This window comes from Panthera pardus, unplaced genomic scaffold (assembly GCF_024362965.1).
Source record: "Panthera pardus isolate Hobbes unplaced genomic scaffold, ASM2436296v1 HiC_scaffold_13, whole genome shotgun sequence".
NCBI lineage: Eukaryota > Metazoa > Chordata > Mammalia > Carnivora > Felidae > Panthera > Panthera pardus.
The window spans coordinates 131,313,658-131,330,046 of NW_026526688.1; the positions used below are offsets into that span (position 1 = coordinate 131,313,658).

Here is a 16,389-nt window from a genome sequence, read left to right on the forward strand (position 1 = left end):
ACATCACTGTGAGCTTCTTAGCAATGCCCACATAAGACCTACATAATCAGAATCTTCATTACAACAAGATCCTTGGGTGAGTCCTGTGTACTAGTTCAGAGGACATATTTTGGAGTGGGTTGAATCCTGGCTGTGCAGGTTACTAGGGTGTGGCCTCAACCAAAGTGTCTAAATCATGGAAGCCTGTTTTCTTGCCTATACAGTGGAGAACAATACCCACCCCCCTGAGTTGCTGTGGAACTCAGAGAAGGCACATATAAGGCCTTTTACATAGTGCCTGCCAACAATATTCAGTTAATAACAGTTATTTTCCTTGTATCATTTGCAGCATCTCTAGCTGTTAACCATACTACACATCCATACAGTACTACCGGAGCCACTTGGCAGGGACGATTTTCAAAGCCATCCACGCCCATCAGTGGGGGTGGGGGAGAGGGAAGAAGGACAAGAAAACCGTCCGCAATGCCATCTCCAAATACGCAGGATACTGTCCGTTTTGCAACACATGTGAAACGTCGGGGAGTTCCTTGTTCTCAGATTTTCGCTGCACGTGGCTTTATTAGAAACCGTCTGCTAGAGTCTAGACACATACATGGAGTCTGGTGACCTGTGGGAAGGAGCAACGGCCAGAATTCCTGCCGAGTCGCTCTGGGCCCTAGTCCTCTACCTTAGTCTCCTTAACTTTCCACCTGCCGCTGGTCACCTTGCAGCAGAACGCTGACCCTCCAGCCGCTGCCCCGCTACCCCCCACCCCCCTGCCGCGCTGCAAGTAGCCGCTGCAAACCCTTCCCGGGGGACCTGGAAGGCTGGGCTGGGGTGCGGCGGGGGCGGAGCTCGGCGCCCTGCTGCCGCCGCCACCGCCGCCGCTGCCTGCGAAGCTGCAGCCCCTTCCCCGGATGCTCCGGCCCGGCGGCGCTGCCCTCCGTGGACAGGTGGGCGCATCCCGGGCCTGACGGAGGAGCAGTCGGGCACGTGAACTCCCACCTCCAATTTGGCTCCGTGCCGGGCGGCGGCGGCTGCAGCCCCGCGGTGGGGGCGGCCCCCGCGGTCTCCGCCCGGCTCCTGCGCGCCGCCTCTGCTCTTTGCATAGTAATTTCAGTTCCTGCGAGCACCCAGCTAGCTCCCGGAACGGGGCGAAAAAGGACCGCCGCTCCGGAGCCCGCCGGAACTATCCGTGTGGCGCCGAGAGCCGCCGCTTGGGATATGCGACGGGAAACCCCCGCCACAGCGCAGGCAGCGGCCCCGCGGCGCCGGGGAGAGCCCAGCGAGAGCAGGTAGGCGACCGGCGGCCGCGGGAGGAGACGCCCCCCTGCGCCACCTCTGCCCGGCGTCCAGCCCGGGAGACCGGAGCTTTGTGGTGTGCTCGGTACCGCCGGGGGTATGGATTCGGTCCCACATTTTGCCCGCTGATCGTTTGCCTGTTGCTCTTGTCCCCATCCCGTCCTGCGCTCCAGGAGGGGCCGTCTTTCTCGCAGGTGATGAATTTCTCTGCAAGGTCATTGCTCCCTTAGGCTCTGGCTTTGAAGGTAAATGGGAGACGAAGCCTGTTTGTTCTTGTTCTTGGGCTGGGAGGCGTGGGGATTATAATCCATCAGGTCTGCACACTGTGAATATCCAAATAGGGGTGTGTGTGTGTGTGTGTGTGTGTGTGTGTGTGTGTGTGTGTGTGTTTGGCAATACTATACTTGTATTTTTCTCATTTTCCCATGTCTATTTTCTTTAGAGTCAAAACGCTGTAGTTTTCATATATTTCATATGTGTGTGTATATACATGTATGTGTGCGTTTATCCACATACACGCTTGCATATATAGTTTATCTTGAGACAGGTGGAGAGAGAAGGAGGGGAGGCAGAGGTTGATAAAGGGAAATCATTGTAGAGACCTGTTCAGCATGTAGAGGTGAACTTTGGAACCACATTAAGTCAGGGTAGAGACTAGAGGCTATAAAGGGTTCTGTAGAGATGGATCTTAGGAAAAAATCTGAAGAACACTGCCAGCCGATATACACACAACAGATTTTCACGCTATCCAGGCAGATCTAAAAGATAGATGCAAAATTTCAGACACAACAGTGGACTATAAAAGAGGGGGTGCAGGGGAAGAGGGGTTCTTGGACACTGGGAAGTGAATTTTGGGTGGTGGGAAGGCAGCAAACAGCCGTCGGGTTTGAAGGGCCTCCTGGAGAAGCAGTGGGAGAAATCTCTGCTTGGAGTGTAGGCAGTTCAAGGTTAAGATGATGTGAATGTCCAGAAAGCAGCAGAGGCGGTGGGGAAAAGGCAAGGGTTGGAGGAGGAGGGGAGAAAGCAGCTCAGAGTCACCGAGAAGCAAGCACCTTTTATTAAGGGGATCTTCCTGTTAAAGCAAACCTGGATATGCTCCATGGCAATATTTTTCACAACACATTTGTGAAAGAACCATCAGTCCGTGTCTTCATTTTATTTTTGCGGGGAATCTGGGTCATGATAGGACTGAAAGAAACTGAAGTGTTTACAACCCCAGCAAGATTTGGGGAGAGAGTTGATTAAGGCTTAGTCTCATGAAATATTTACACATCTCTCGCGTGGGCTTTTGTTTGCTCTTGTTGGTGCTGCTGCATATTTTACTTTGATAATGCTTTGAGTGTACTTCTCTTTAATGTGCTTATTTTCCAGTTATAAACTATTCTTTCTTTTCCATTGTGTTCACCATTGGCCTGCCCTGAGCCTGGGAATAAAGACACATGAGTCACAGCATAAAGAAGAAAATCTGCTCTGTTGCTATCTGCGAATGACAGGAGTTTGTATTAGAGAATGTTCTTTAAATAGAATCACCAAGAGCACTTTTTAAGTTTTTATGTGTTGGGTGGGGGGCGAGGAAATGGGTTGTTGATTCATAAACAGGAAAAAAGAGTAGTAATCGCCATTGCAAGTCTAGATGTTATATCACTGGGATTTATTTTGGAAACAGAGCAGAGGAACTCACGCTGAGCCACGTACAGTGTGTTGTGGTGTGGTGAGGCTTCACCTAATCATTAACTAGACTTTTATGAAAATGATGAGAAAAAAAAAAAAAAAAAGCATGGCTTCATATGGGAAGTGGAGGCCTGAAACATGACCTGAATCGGATCAGTCTCAACTGGAGGTTGGGGTGAGGTCCAACAAGCCATTTTGAAATTTGGGTATTTTTTAATTGCCTCAATACACTTGCCTTAATTATTTGTCCCTGCAACATTTTCTTGACTGTGCCTCAGATATACTTATGGGATATAGGTCTCCTTCACTGTATGAATTCCCAGTCAAAAAACCTACAACTTATGGGGGAGCATTAAAATGTCCGTCATGGAATCCAAAATCATAAAAGATTGGGAGTCAGGACACACAGTTCCAGCCCCAGCTCACGCGTGAGTTCTTTCAGTGCTAGCAATTTCTGCCCTCTGTGCACTCATTCATTGATTCATTCATGCAATCAACCTTGTTTATCTAGAACTCACCATGGTCCTCGTCTGTGGAATAGAAGACTGAGCGAGACACAGCCTCTGCTGGCAGAACTGGGCAGGGAGTGAGTACCACCTGGTTCAGTGCTTGACAGGGCCTGTAGACCATGCTGCGGAAGTCAGGTTGTGGAGGTAGAGAGGACGAGGACTGTGTGCAGAGACCTGAAGAACAAGAGGAACTAGTTTGGTAAAGAGGAGAGAGAGGAGCAGTCCTGGTACAGGGGCCAAAACATGAAGAGGCCCAGGAATAACAGGTAGCTCTGGGTGGGTGAAAAACTGAGAGAAGATGGAGACGGAAAGATGAGTGTGAAAGGAAGCAGACCCACCCTCACACTGAAGTCCGGCAGGGCCACTAACTCATCTGGTCATGACCGTAAACCGTTTGACCTGGGTAAGTTAGGTACATGCATATCCAGGGAGGCTCTATGTTGTTCACATCACCCAATGTTATACCCTTCAAATATCTAGAAACTCTATTCACTAATTTTTTTTAACGTTTATTTATTATTGAGAGACAGAGCGTGAGCGGGGGAGGAGCGGAGAGAGAGAGGGAGACACAGAATCTGAAGCAGGTTCCAGGCTCCAAGGTGTCAGCACAGAGCCCGACGCAGGGCTCGAACTCACAAATCTCGAGATCATGACCTGAGCCGAAGTGAGACGCTTAACCGACTGAACCCCCCTATTCGCTAATTTGTAAGAACCTGATTAAAAAGGAGACGTACCCTTGAAAAAGTCATAATCCTCTATGTCTCAATTTCTTCATCCATGAAATGTCTACCCCCTACTTTTCCTATTGTGAGAATAAAAGGGAGTGAGAGAACGGAGATTGGAGTTTTATAGGAGGCAGGAGATCTTATTTTTATGACAACAGTGCTCAGGGCAAAAAGATGGAAAGTACTGTATATGCCAGGGATTAATTGTCCCCAATGACCCAAAAGGCAAAAGTATGATGGTTTGAAAAAGTGGATGAAAAAAAAATAAATAATTCCGAAACATGTACTAAAGAGAGCCAAAAGGTCTCACACAATTTTTAAATTATGTCTTAAGTGAGGGAAATGTATATAGCAACCCCATGGTAATCAGTAAGTGCCCTTCTAGAACTGGTCACAACCCATTGTGAAGTCAGTTTACTGGGTCTGATGGCATTTTTATTTTCAAAAAATGAAGTAGAGTAAAACAGAATAGAAAGGTAAGTATAGTTCATGGAACTTTTTGATTAAATATATGTTTATATGTATATATACACATCCGACTATGATGTAGATTGTATATCTTATTATGCATCATGTTCCAAAAAGTCCAAAAGCCAATGCTTTAAGTGACACAAAGAAGAGATGCTTCCCGTTTGTCAGACCCCAAGAGTCAACAGGAAATCTGATACACAAGCATTTACACAATATTCTGAAAGGCAGAACTGCCTTGAGAAAGGCAAGACATTATAACTTACCATTCATGACATGAATGGTAAGTCATGACACTAAAGTCAGATGAGAAAGAGATCCTTGGGGACTGCATTAATCTAGAAAGGCTTCAAGGAGAAGGTGGAATGTGAGCTAGTTTATGAAAGATGAATGTATATGGGTGGGCAGTGCAGAAGGAGTGGTGATATAGAAGGAAGAAGTAAAGAATGAGGCAGGGTAGTGTGAGCTTTATTTAAGAAACATTTAGAAAAGAAAATGAGTATCGAGGTGGGGGGAGAGAATCACAGCAGGATTTCTGTTTAGACTAAAATATTAGCCGAGAGTTGTTATTTTGAATATAAGATTTCTTTTCCTAATACTACTCCATTAAGAAAATCTAGTCAGCATGGCCATAACATCATAAATCTGTCATTTCCTGCCTTTAAAAAACTCTCATTTGCAATAATTTACTGGCTAGGCCTTGTTTCAGTTGAATTCAATGAAGTATTGAAATTACGCGATATACCACATTGTAGCATGAGCATTTCGTTTCCCAGAACACAAGTACCATCATTGGCACAGAGGGGCAAGGGTGATCAAGTGACTGTCACAAATCCAGCAAACCTTTCTATTCTCTCCTACAAGTCTCCTTTCCTGTGTGCCTCGTAGGTATAAACCCCCGTGTTAGAAACCAACAGCTTCTTGAAGATGAATCAGACCACTTGGTACTCATAACCCCAAAAGAAGGGGCAGAACCTGCCAGATTTTATTTTTCAGTTGCTCTATGACTTGTTCAGCATTTTAGTAAAATGTTTAAGTACGTTTGCATGCATTTTGAGAAATTAACATCAGTGTGTTTTGCTGCAACCCGAGCTATTAGGAGATAAAATCAGAGGAGAATGTCTTCATTTGTGTTTTTTAAAACGTTTGGTGGGCTTCTTTCAGCTCTTGCTACCTTTCCTATGGAATAGAACAACATTATGATATTAATACCCTTTTGAAAACAGTTATACCTTCAACCAGAAGAACAGTGCCAGTTAAAACAGAGACTCGGGTACCCAAATTAGTTGATTTGGAGTTCAGTCAAATATGGAGATTCACTTTTCTATAAAGATGTCCTGAACTCCTTTTTCATCTTCCTTCATCAGAATCTTTAGATTAGTGATAAGCTAGCTTTGTTGCATAAGAGTCAAGTCCGGAATAACAAAAACATTTAGAGGCTGCATTTGAATTGAAAAGACTTTATTGAATTTCATGGGGGAAAATGTATATGAGCTTACAATTTAGATTACTTACTGTCTTGAATGCCAGTGAGAAAAATTTTCACAGCTTTTTATTTGGGCTTATTGGAGTTGCCAGCACAATAACAGCTTTCTGATTTTTCATGTCTATAATTAGATCGTCGGTTTTATTTTAAAGCTGGCAGAATAATTGGGGGCCTGAATTATTATTACCAGGTAATAATAACGGACCCTTAGCTGGAAGGCTAAATGCTGTGACCTATTGAATCTGAATCCGAATCTAAATGTAGGGCTTGGAAATCTATATTTTATGATGGTCCTAAAATGATTCCAATAGCCAGGCTTGAACACCACTGTTCAGTCTTGCCCTTACTTACAGGGGAGAAAAAAGATAACAGGTGAGCCCCAGATGAGTGAATAATGTGTCCTCATGATTGTTAAAGCTGGGGCTAAAACCTGGACCTCTTCTTTCTAATTCTCTACCGATTTTCTGCTGAGGGGGGAAGGAATGGGGTCTGAAGAGAGGATATGAATGGCTCCAGAGTGGTGGGGGGAAGGGAATCTAATTATTCCTGCAGCCCTTCCTCCGAAATTGAGAGTCAATGCTGTGAGCCTTTCTAAGTGACAACGCAGTGATCTCTGTCCCAGAGGTCTGATGTGGCAGAAAAATTGTGGGCATCAGCTGTGCAATCTGAGGCAGGGAGCCTTCTTGGACTTACTTACACACCAGATTCCACTTAAACATGTTAATTCTTGGGTCTTAAACCCGGTGGATACCGAAGCCAACCCTACTGCTTTAGTCAGTAGTCACAGCTTGTGACACTTGCAGAACCAAGCAAACCTTGAAAAAACTCAAGGCTAGAGAGTAACAGTTCACAGTCACAGGCACCTCCAGGGACCTCAGCACTCTTGCTAATTCAGTAACAGACAGCTGGACAGAGAGCTCCAGTGCTCCTTAAAAGATCACATTTCCATCTACTAATTTTCTGGAGAAAAGGAGTTGCAGAGGATCCTTTTTTAAGCCTGAATTGCAAATTGTCCAGCAAAGTGGAAGATCTAGTTCAAGGGGAGTAATCAAGATGTTTTATGGGGATAGACTCTTGATTGTTTTTTCAGCATATTGATTTCTAAATAGTCTAAAATTAAAACAATCATATTGTGTCTATGGGAGACTCTTCTCTTTTTTATAATGTACAACTCTGGGTAAATTAAATGCTTGAGGGAGCTAAACATTTGTGTTCACTATATTTTCTGAGTAATCAGAGCATCTTTTTTTGTTTCAATTCTTGTTGACAATTTTTTTTCTAAAATGTTATAGTCTGTGCCTATGTGTCTGCCTTAATAAGTACACTATAGCAGATATCATCGGGATTCAGAATTTTGCATCAGCTCCAGATTTTTATCCCAAATCATGTCTGTGTAGGACAGGACTGCTGAATATAATATAGACATTTTTAATCATCTTTCTTCTTTTTTAGTCTGATATGAATTTGCTTTCTCCTGATACACTTCTCAAAAATTGTTGTTCAAGGGGCACGTGGGTGGCTCAGTCAATTAAGCGTCCAACTTCGGCTTAGGTCATGATCTCACAGTTCATGAGTTCAAGCCCCACAATCAGGTTCTCTGCTGTTAGCACAGAACCTGCTTCAGATCCTCTGTTCCCCTCTCTCTCCACCCCTACCCCGCTCTCTCTCTCAAAAATAAACATTAATTTTTTTTAATTGTTCAAAATGCAAGATATAATTGATTCATCATGGAGTCCACTTTGTTGGACTTTGGTCATTGCCTTTGCCATTACATCATTTTGGAATGCTCAATCCTTCATCCTAAATTAGCTTCTCAATCCCCTCAAAACATGGTTTAGAGATCAATTATTTCAGTAAACCCTCCGTGATTCTTATGCCCTGTCTCTAACTACTTTCTTATACAGAGCATGAATTTTTAATTTACACTTGGTAATATTTTTTTTCTAAGCACGGCTTTCTTTGAATACTACAAATTATTTCTCCTTGAAAAATACAGGTAAAAATGAAGCAACTAGAATTTTAATGCTAATGAGGATTTTAATCAGTGCGAAGGTTAATAAATGGATATGCATTTTCCCTTGCATCCTTGAATGAGTAGAAATTGCTTCTGACAAATGAGTGTGGAGGTTTGGTCTTGTTTTCATGTTGAACATGTTCCGAAAGCAGTCACCGAACAGAAATCTGTCAATGTCAGGGTTAGGGGCTGAGCTCTCATTAAGTGAAAATGCCTATGCAATCTCCTTTCACATGGGGATGATTTTGTGTCTACACGTATAGATACTCAGAGCAGAAGAATCCTTTGCCATGAGCATCTGAGAGACCCGATACATTTCACTTAACGTGGCCAGACCTCAGGTTTGAAGATGTATATACCAGGTCAGAAATTAAAAACTGGCACAGTTTGTGGGCCCAGCAGGAAGATCATGTTTTATTTGACTCGCAGGTATTTATTTTTCATTAAGGCAATATTTAAAACTTAAGAGATATATTATAAAAAATGAGACACTGATACATACTCTCTGGGTAGAAGCTAAGTAACAGTATGTGCTACATCTTTATTTCATTATAGTCTCCACTACTCCCTACTGTCTCTCTGACACTGAGGCTTCATAGAAGCCACTTGTGCTCAACAACTTCAGTTAATAGGGATTGAGTTTGTGATGTTTTCTAAGTATCCCTGGGCCCTCCAGTGCTGTGACTGTACTCATGAAACTGATGTGACTCTACAAAGTAGAGAGATCATTGTGGTCAATGTCGTTGACTCCCGTAAACTATCACGAGAGTCTAAAAAGTTTCCATCATCAAAACATGCAGATGCTGCAAAAGGTTAATGAATACAAACTGGGTTGACGTGGTCTGTTAGTAAGAGAAGAGTGAATTTTTCAGTTTGCTTATTTTTTACCGTACCACTTTTGGCAGCAAGCAAACAAAATCAACCCCCCGTAGAACAGTTCATTTCTTCTTTAACCAATAACTACAATTTTACATCAGATTGCTTTATGTGTGTTTAAATACACCATATCTTTATGTTACATACGACTCTTTAGGTATATGCCAAACTTGCCTAGCCTCCTGAAAGCCCAAAGCATATCTCAGTCTTTCAGGTAATGGTGAGGTCTATTTCGTAGGCTTGGCAATTGAGAACCAACTGTCAGAAGTAGTATCAACTCTTATCCCAGTTTGTGTCTGTGTCTGTACAGCTGAGAAATGTGCATCTAACAATGGCAGTTGGCTGTGCTTTTAACTCATCCCTGAGATCACTACACAGTGTGGCCACTGGATTGTGTGGAACTCGTCTGTTACTAGGGCTGACAATGCGCTGACTGTGTCATAGTTGATCATTCACATTAGAAGTAAAGGCATATGCCCTTCTGAGACAATAGGATGAAAACCTCAGGCAGATCTCGAAAATAGAGAAAGCTCTTAATTAATAGCTCTCTGAAATCACTTTCTTTCTCAACTACCGCTGCCACTTTCCTTCCTCGTGCACACTTTGCTGCGTACCACCCCCACACTGTGCCTCCCACCTCGCTTCTAAAAACATCCTCACATCAAATTATTAATCCCAAAGTGTCGGTGCTTCACCATCTTCACTCTAAGAAGACGGGGCTGAGAATAGTATCGGTGGAAGCCAACAGAGGACACGGGGCTACATTGATTCTGTGCTTTCTTTGGACAGAGTGCATTTCCATGTAGAATGATGTCCGTGTCTTCATAACACCTAAAATGTATTGATAACATGTAAGAGACCATAGGTGTTAAAATTCTTTAGGGGTCAAGGTAATTTTTTTCTTAGTGATTTGAAATAACATAAACTTAGTTACACTAAAACTTTCGTGCTCTTATGAAGAACCGTTCTATTTCCCTGGTGGTTATTTGGATGTCTAAAATTGTAATGATGGGTTTTTAAAGATCATCCCTCACTACTTTTGAGTAGTGAGTCTAACTCTCAGAGAGGGATGATAAAAGTTAATAATGTGAGCTTGATGGATTGGGGATATGTCAGCTACTTCTGCTTTGCAAATGAAATAAAAGCATTCCTCAAACTGGAAATAGGATTTTATTTAGGAGATGAAGTATAGAATGTGAAAGGGGACCGGCTGAAGCTCTGATTTGAGGAAGATAGATGCTTGGATCATTTAATAAATTTGTATCGAGTACTTGATATATATGTTAGGCCCTGTGCTATGTGCTAGGGATTCAAAAATGAATAAAACATAATCTGAACTCTCAAATAATTCCCAGACTCCTGGCCTACATAAACATATTAATAAATATGCTCAGCAGCATTAGAGTGGGTTCTTTTCCTGGTGAGGTTCCTTGGGAATTCCCCTACAGCCTAACAACCAGGCTTCTTTCTCTGTCCCAAACAGACCTCTCTCTTCCTTCCTCTAGGCCCTAGCAATTCACTTAATTTCCGTTCCCCTTCAGAGCTTCGCCACCTGCTCACCACACCTGGGGTCCTTTCTTCCAGCCAGGCCAGCTCGAAAACTGGAGGAAGCCTTTCCCACACTACACTTCCTTAATGTCGTCAAAAATGAAATGGTAGACATATGTATTTTCAACTTCATCTTGTTAAAAACAACTAAGAAACAGAGGGGAGCAAATGTGACCAAGATAGGGAAGGTGTAAGATTAAGAAATCTTCCAGGTTTCTGTGGACAGCTAGTTTATATACTGTAGGAAATTTCCTCCCCGTGAAAATACCAGAACCTCAATGTAACTTCATCGCCCCTCATTTTTTTCTATTCAAGAAAACATCTACAAATGCAAGTGAGATAAATGAGAGTAACATTATTATAAAAATTACTTTATCATCGAGATCAACATAACTGACATTACAGAAAACTGCTCTAAATTAGTCTTTTAATAAATCATTTGCTGTCATTGGTACTTTACCATTGCTTATAAATGGTTTGTAATATGCTAGTGTATTTTAAGACAAGTGAAAGGCTGCCATTTGGGATTATTAGACTCGCGAGGATCACCTTCACCCTTGGAAGATGATCTTGAATCAGAGCATTATTGGGTAATATACCCATTTCGGAGTACTGAAAACACTTGGGGTTTTCATAGTTGTTGGGTGAAATACCCCCTGCCTTCATGCTATCCTTTTTTCCTAACATGGTGCTTATCACTCTTTCCTGGTCTTCCTCTTCAGGGTTAAGACCCTAGAGTTTAAGTGGTAAATCACATCTCTGGATTGCCTGGTGAGTGATTCCATTTTTGTGTATTCACTCCTGCTGAGAAGAGAACTTTCTTGCTTTGCTGCCCAGAAGGTAGCAGCACAGGGGAAATAAGAGAAGAGGCAGTACCTAGATTTCAGAACTAAGGATGGTAAGTGAGAAAGAATGAAAAACCAACCAAACACGTAGGGAAGAGGAATTTAGTTGAGGTAAATGAGGATCAAGAGCCTAAGGGAACCACTCAGGGCACTTTTGCTATCTTGGTTCTAGGGCATAAGAGAACCCTAGTACATTTCTCTTCATCCATTTGCTTTCCACTGTAAGGAAATGGGTGATGAGTAGACTACAAATCTGTCCAGTTAATGAACTCAGATTCTTTCAAAACTTCATTCTTTAGCCTTTTCTGCTAGTGACATCCTGCTAAACCCATTTCTCATTTAAACAAATCTATGAGATTTGTACTTTTACTTCCCCCATTTTAGAGATGAGGAAACAGATTAAAAACTTGCCAAAGGTCCCTCAGATAGTATCTGACTCAACTGTGTGTAGATTCAGAGTTGTCTAACTTCAAAGGTCACAAGCTTCACTTCACTACTATACCACACTGTAATGTATTAACATTATTATTATTACCACTGGGTCAAAAGCAGAGGAATAGGTTGGATTTTATAGCCTGATTTCTCCTATCTCAAATTTCATTTTGTGTTGCTGAAAAACCAAACTGAAAGCTTATAAATCAGAGATAAGACTTTTTTTTTTAAGCAAACAGAGTGAGTTCAAGGACAAACAAACATTTTAGGTTAAAACTTTATAAATCATTGTATAGGCGGTTAAACTGAAAAATAAAAATGTTTATCAAAATATCCAGGTGACACATATGTTCAGCAAACAACATTTCTTTGTTTCTCAAGAGAAAAACAAATACCTATCAGATAGTCACGTGCATACACACGTGCGCACACACACACATATAAGGAGAAAAACAAAGCATGTGTCTGTGTTTAGCCCTACCTGTGGACTTTGGACTTAGACACTATTTATAGAACTAGTGTTTCCGTGATTGATGTTTTAATCATAGATACTCATTTACTTATGAAAGTTGAGCAATTCCTCATTTTAGCTGGCAGCTAAGTGTTCTAGTTCAAATTAAAGGCTGAAAAAAAGACAGTCTATGTACAGAAGGCTCATTTGAGACAAGCTCCTTCTTAAGACCATATTCCTAATAAATTAATGATAGTTGACAGGTAGATGAATATATATTATCTCTATCCGTTTTAAAGATGAAAATCCACTAATTGTTTTTAAAGCCATGACTTCTGCCTTAATTTATTTTTTTGTTTCTTAATAAGCAATTGATTTTTTTCTAGTTAAAAAAAAAATAGGCAGAAGTCACCTGCAGGCATTGATCTTATTACTGGACTCTTGTCATCAATCTGGAATGTGTTTACCACAAACAACACTTCATGTTGTTTCAGAATCCAAATGCTTTGTTCCAGGGGATGGCATGGCAAAGTGCACTAGTTTTCAAAATGCAGAAGATTTTGATCAGTGACCTGTAAGATGATCTTAGATGGTATACAGATTTACTTTTTATTTTAATAGTTATGAATTTGTTTTATTTCAGAAATGTATTGGGGCGCCTGGGTGGCTCAGTCAGTTAAGCGTCTGACTTTGGCTCAGGTCATGATCTTGCGGCTTGTGGGTTTGAGCCCCGCATCGGGCTCTGTGCTGACAGCATGGAGCCTGGAGCCTGCTTCAGATTCTGTGTTTCCCTCTCTCTCTGTACCCCTCCTCATTCACAGTCTGTCTCTCTCTCTCTCTCAAAAATAAATAGACATTAAAAAAAATTTGAAATATACTAAGAATAAATTTAAAGTATATTTTAAAAATATAGCCTATAATGTATTTAGCATATGGTATATTTTTAAATTTATTTTAAAATAAATTTATATTTAATATTTTTTAAATATACCATATACTAAATACACCATATGCTGCTATATGTAAAATACATTACTAGCACATCAAAACTGTTACTTTGCAGAGAGAGCATTTCTTAAGACTAGGTTAATATTTTCAGCTAGTGCACCAATTAAAGTCAATTGAATAAAAAGCATTAAGTAAAAAATAGTTTAGATAAGAAGCACCATAAGGCAAAAATCATGAAAGTGACACACACATCACAATCTGTGAAAATGGTACTTGAAGTCATGTCATTACCCAAGGCACCTCAGGTTCTTTCTAGAAATGAACAGTTTGGTCCAGAAATTCTTAAGAACAATTCTAGTTTTAATGTCCAGGTTTTTAAAATGGTCTTTCATTTTTTTCTTCTCTCTTGGGCCTCTTTTTTTTTCTGGATTTGGAGTCTCTTCAGCCTTTTCTGGAACTTGGAGATGCCCTTCTTATCTCCCTCCTCTCCATTGCCACCAATAATTTATGCATTCAGTTGTTCACACATGTATTCATGGAACAAACATACTGTGGAGAATTTCCATAGTAGGTTTTGTTGTAGACACACAAGAAAGCTACAGGTCTGTACTCTCTGACTTCTGTGTAAATGAATCTACATGTCTGTGGTTCCCATTAAAATGAAAGTCATTGAAAGCCCTGGACTTCTGCCATATTTTTTTCTTTGTATTTCCTAAATGATTAAGAGATCTTCGTTAGAAAGTCCCTTCATTGATAAAACACATTGTCAAGGCTCATATTACAAATTTAAAACATGTGTTATCCAAATCCTAAATAGGATTATACATGAGAGTGGACAAAAGGGGTTTGTACATTTCATAGTTAGAAAGGTCCAATTCTTGAGCTATTTTGAATACAAAGGGAAAAATTAGTATGGTCACAATTTTTTTAAAAGTTTATTTTTGAGAAAGAGAGAGAGAGACAGAGAGAGTGTGAACAGGGGAGAGGCAGAGATAGAGGGAGACACAGAATCCAATGCAGGCTACAGTCTCTGAGCTGTCAGCCCAGAGACCAACACAGGGCTTGAACTCCCAAACTTTGAGATCATGACCTGAGCTGATCATGACACTTAACTAACTAAGGCACCCAGGAGCCCCAGTACTGATTTTTGAGTACAGGCTAATGCATCTTTGGTCAGTTAGAAATTTTTGCAAATTTCAGTGAAATGCAAAATTTTAGCACTTATCAGGTTTTTTTTTTTAAATCAGTTACTTCAAGGGAGGAGTTGAGTTTCAGCGGCATTTATTGTTTTTCTATATAGTTTACCCCCTGGCAAGTGGTTAAGGTATAACTATTATTATGCCTACTTTTCTCTGGAATTTGTCCTTGAGAAACATTGTGAAAATGTTGTAAAGCACCCAGATGTGGTGAGTATAAATTGTCACCACTATCTATGTAATGTCAATAGAGCTGTTTTATGCTTGCCAACAATTCATAAGATTTTTCTATACTGATGAAAAGGATATAGCTGTGGTTTCCTGCTGGAGTTTCTATATAATAGTGAGACAAGCATCAGAGGATGCAGTTGGTTGTGGTCGCTTGCTCACACACTGCTGCTCTTTTCTTTTTTGTAAAAAAACAGGAAGCTGAAATTTGCTCTTTACGTAGTTCAGCCAGTGTTTAATAAGGTCTTATCTATGTGCTAATATGTAAGGATGTAAAGATGAAAAGAGGCTTCTCCACCTTTAAAGACCATAAAATCTTACTATTAAGAAATATTAAAGAGTTTGAAACTCTTGGAACAGTATTTATCTGCTCTCAATACACATAAAGTGTGATAAAAATGGATTACTTGAAATCGTTTCCAAATTTGTAGTTTATGTTTTACTATGAGTAGATCCAACTTTCCAAGTGTCACATTAAAACGTATTTTGAAGAAACAACTAGTTGGCTCCGGTGGGGTTTTTTTTGTTGTTGGTGGTGGTGTTGTTTTGAGAGACCATGCATGAGAACCGGGAGGAGGGGCGGAAGGGGAAAGAGAGAGAGAGAGAGAGAGAGAGAGTCTTAAACAGGCTCCAGGCTCAGTGCACAGCCAACGTGGGGCTCCATCCCACGAACCTGGGATCATGATCTGAGCTGAAATCAAGAGTCATACCCTCAAAAAAAAAAAAATAAAAAATTAAAAAAAAAAAAAATTAAAAAAAAAAAAAAAAGAGTCATACCCTCAACCAACTAAACCACCCAGGCACCCCATCATAATTTTTTTTCTAATGTTTATTTATTTTTGAGACAATGCGAGAGACAGAGTGCAACCAGTGGAGGGGCAGACAGAGGGAGACACAGAATCTGAAGCGGGCTCCAGGCTCCGAGCTGTCAGCCCAGAGCCCGACGCGGGGCTCAAACTCACGAACCGTGAGATCATGAGATCATGACCCAAGCCGAAGTCAGACGCTTAACCGCTTAACCGACTGAGCCACTCAGGTGCCTCTATCATAATTTTTTTTTTTTTTAAGTCAGGCACAAAAAGACCATTTGTAACCAAGTGCATATTCTGAATAGAAACAATTTATGGAAGCGATATCAGTTAGGAAAGCAGTAACGGTACGGTGGATGTAGAATAATGGATTTATCATAAGTGTTAGACCTTACATAATCATGGGAGCTTATAAAAAGTTCTATGGGAAGCAGTTGTTCTGCATCTGATATTGGGCCTGCGGTGATCGTAGGCTAACAGAGCCAGCAGTGGGAAAGAAAAGCTGGATGTGAAGTGGAACAGGGACAATCTGGAACCCGCAAGACAAACTGGAACACAGAAAGACAAAACAGAATCCCCGCTGGACTCCTGTCTCCTCCAACCACAGCCACCTGGGAAAACCGTGAAAGGGGCTCACCCTTCTCACTGCAGAGCTGTTGACAGACCTTGGGCAGAGGCTGAGAGAGAGGGTCTGGTGGGAGGTGCGGACCTGCGGCCTGGCTGCTGCCTGAGGTCACTGAGGTGAGCCAGGAGATCAGCGCCCAGCCGCCCAGCCGCTGTTGCACCACAGGGCTCTTCCAAGCCGAATAATGCTAATGCCCCACTTCTGCCACCAAATATCACAGAGATTTCCCTTGTAGCCAACTATACTGAAGAAGTATTTAGCGAAGGGAATTCCGGGA

The 16,389-nt window shown here is 41.5% G+C and overlaps 1 protein-coding gene across 2 annotated transcripts in view; it reads left to right on the top strand.

The window, feature by feature from the left end:
* Positions 1-1,290: 1,290 nt before the first annotated feature.
* Positions 1,291-16,389, top strand: part of GPRIN3 (GPRIN family member 3) — a 66,632-nt gene continuing 51,533 nt past the window's right edge. For both annotated transcript variants that reach the window (XM_019464446.2, XM_053901395.1), the window contains exon 1: positions 1,291-1,526. The gene's annotated coding sequence lies outside the window, so the exon portion shown is untranslated. The remainder of the gene's footprint in view (positions 1,527-16,389) is intronic.